The sequence below is a fragment of the Microtus ochrogaster genome, unplaced genomic scaffold (assembly GCF_000317375.1).
Source record: "Microtus ochrogaster isolate Prairie Vole_2 unplaced genomic scaffold, MicOch1.0 UNK33, whole genome shotgun sequence".
NCBI classification, from domain to species: domain Eukaryota; kingdom Metazoa; phylum Chordata; class Mammalia; order Rodentia; family Cricetidae; genus Microtus; species Microtus ochrogaster.
The window spans coordinates 1096447-1099709 of NW_004949131.1; the positions used below are offsets into that span (position 1 = coordinate 1096447).

The window sequence follows — 3263 nt, forward strand, 5'->3', positions numbered from 1 at the left end:
AGACCAGACTGGTCTCAAACTCACAGAGATCTGCCTGCCTCTGCCTCCCGAGTGCTGGGATTAAAGGCGTGTGCCACCACCGCCTGGCCATAACAGCTTTTAATGTGCTGCTGAAGAGGAGATGGATTGGGGCTGGAATGTATAGCTGTGCACCAGGTGGGAATGCTGCCTCACCTGCCTGGATGCTGATCATCTGATCATCCTCACCATTATGTTATTGGACTCTTAACACCTGATAGACTTCCAGCCAATTCTAGGATTGATTAGCCATCTGCACCTTGGTCTAAAATGAGCTCCTCCTAGTCAACATTTAATAGAAGGTGGGTTTAAAATACATGTTCTGCTTATAATCTAGCTATGTGTATGAGTGCATGTGAATGTGTGTAAGAAGGTGTGAGTGTGTGTGTGTGTGTGTGTGTGAGAGAGAGAGAGAGAGAGAGAGAGAGAGACAGAAAATGTGAGTGTGTGTGAGTGACGGTACATATGTCTTTTCTCTTGTCCATAACATAGCATACGTTTTTATTGTTTAATGTTCTCAAGTGTCCCCATGTATGGCATCATTAAAGTAAGGTGCATATACCTCAGGGAGTTCATTACATACGCAAGCTCTTTCAAAGAAAAGAAACTAGTAAAACTTTTATGATGTATGTTTTTGAGTTTAAAGAGGGGGGGTAGCCAGCAGAAATTTCTTTTATAGCAGATTGTTTTTAAATTGATATTTTTTGGCCCTAAGAGGAAGCAGTGCATGTTCCAACCTGAACAAACCTAGGAACATCTAAGAGAGCAGCCGCGAAGCCACATATCACACCGTTCTACTTACACAGGATGCGTTAAGTAGGAAAATCTTAGGAGACAGCAGGTAGATTAGGTTCTGCCTGGGGAAGGGAGGGAAGTGTCAGATCCTGGGGTGATAGTCAAAGGGCGTATGATCTCGTGGGCCTTGAGACAATTCTCTGATGCTTGCCCCACTCTCAAGGTACTAAGACCAATGAACTGTTCATTTTAAGAGGATAGATTGTATAGTACGTGTGATATACGACAATAGAGTGGCTATGAAAATAATTTAGTGCACAACCAATGAGGAAGTACTTATGAAAATAATTTTATGTACAGCCAATATTCTATTTACTATAAAGATGCTAATAGGAGCATCAATAAGTAAACATATTTTGTAGAGATTTAACATTTAACACATGATTTCCGTCATGATTGAGTAAGTTGGAAAAACAATGATCCATGTAGGTACATGAAAGCCTAGGATGTTAAAGTTTCTACTGCTTTGAAGCAAATAAACACAAAGTTAGTGACTTAAAATGAACTGTAATTATCATCCGACCTTGTGTCTGGGTCAAGAGTCCAGGGATGACTAAAAGGGCTTAAAAGGCCTTTCACAAGGCTGTAATTCAGTGCAGCCAGGCCTGTGGTCATCTCCCAGGTCATGTAGTTGGAGGTGAGATTCTGTTCCTTCCTTGCTCTCTGGGTCCCTCCAGTATGGTAGCGTGGTTCTCTGGGTGCACCAGCCCGGAAGGCAGGAGAGAAACATCAGTGATTATCTTTTTAGTAATTCTTAAACTTGATCATATGCAAAGATCACCTGGAAGCCTTAGTAAAACAGGTTCATGGTTGTCCCAGGAAATCTGAAGCAGCGAACTCAGATGACTAGTGGCTGCCAGGACCAGGCGGTGCCTGAGACAAAATGAGAAATGTCGGCACTATCTGTTCTGTCTTCACTTAAGATGGACGCCTGCTTATCGTGGCTTATTTAAAACTAACTTTAAAAAGTTCAGTCAGAGGACAACTTGCAAGAGCAGGTGCCCTTCTTCCACCAGGGGGTACCAGGGACTGAACTCAGGTTTTCAGACTTGGTGGCAGGAGCCTTTGCCCACGGAGCCATCTCCTACTGTAAACTTCCCACCCCCATTCATTAAGTTTTTTAGATTTAAAGGTAGAACATTTATTTGTTCTTCTTAAAGACTTAGCTTTGACTGGACTCAGAAGCAGAAGATCTCAGTGAAGATGACCTATGTCTCTTGGCAGTCTGTTCTGGGTGTTTTCCCTTTGGCTTCCTTCATTCTTTAGGACAAAAGTTTAGCATATTCTGCAACCTCCTTGTTTTTCTTAGCTCATTGTTTCTTCAGAGCAAAATGTAGGCGTTTGTGTTGCAGGACACGTAGAATAACAAGACGCTGACTCATGGGTGCTCTGGTCCTGGGCTTCTTGCCTTCTTGGTTTCAGGGCTTTCTGACAGCAAAGTTTGGTGGACGTCATCTCCTCTAGAGAGAAGGAAAGGCTTTCAGATGCTGCTAGCTCCTTTGGGCCCCCAACTGCTGAGGCACAGTGGCATCTGTTAGTCCGGGAATATCCCCCCGTTTTTACAATAACCAGGTTGAGAACACTCAGATTGGCATCCACGGTACACTCACAAGCAGACCTACAATTTTCCCCATTCCCTTGGTCTGTAACAGTGGTTCTCAACCCGTGGGTCGCGACCCCTTTGGGTTGCATATCAGATGCTTAAAATACAATTCATAACAGTAACAAAATTACAGTTAGAGTAGCAACGAAAATCATTTTATGGTTGGGGGTCACCACAGCATGAGGAACTGTATTAAACGATCGCCGCCTTAGGAAGGTAGAGAACCACTGGTCTAGAACGAGAATGCTTGTACTCTGTAGCAGGTGCACTCTGCCATGTGTCAAGATGCCTGCTTCATGGGGAAACCTTGTTTGTTATCCCCACCACTGATTCTGACCACGGGAACCTTCCACTCTTCACCAAGAGCATCGGCAGCTACTTTCATGGCCTTGTGCTTCTCATAGAAAGAGCGACCTTTGCGTTCATCATCCACTTCAATGAGCTGCTCGTAGCCTGTGGCTGGGGCGGAGATATTCAGCTTCATCTTGACATGGCTGAACGCCACAAGAAAGAGTACCTGTTAATTTTTTGTTTAATGTTTTGTTAAAACAATCATGTTGATATTAGAGGTTTTCGACAGCCCCTGAATTTAGTGTACAAAGTGAATGGCTCATTTATGTCCCCCTGATTCCCAGCCATCACTCTGTTTGGGAGACAGGCCATAACCGCTTCTGTTTCCTCTTGAGATGAAACGTCCTAACCTTTTCTGATTTCAACCAACAAGAAAATGCAGGCTTGGATGAGATGAAGCAGACACTGGCTAATTGTTCTGAGGCTTCTGGATGTCAAGGAACCTTCTGCTTTGATCTCTGAGGCTGAACTAAACGGCCTACAAGCCACCTGCTGG

The 3263-nt window shown here is 43.9% G+C and overlaps 1 pseudogene; it reads right to left on the reverse strand.

Moving 5' to 3' along the window:
* Positions 1–1975: 1975 nt before the first annotated feature.
* Positions 1976–2900, reverse strand: LOC106144375 (annotated as a pseudogene).
* Between the last annotated feature and the right edge of the window lie 363 nt (positions 2901–3263).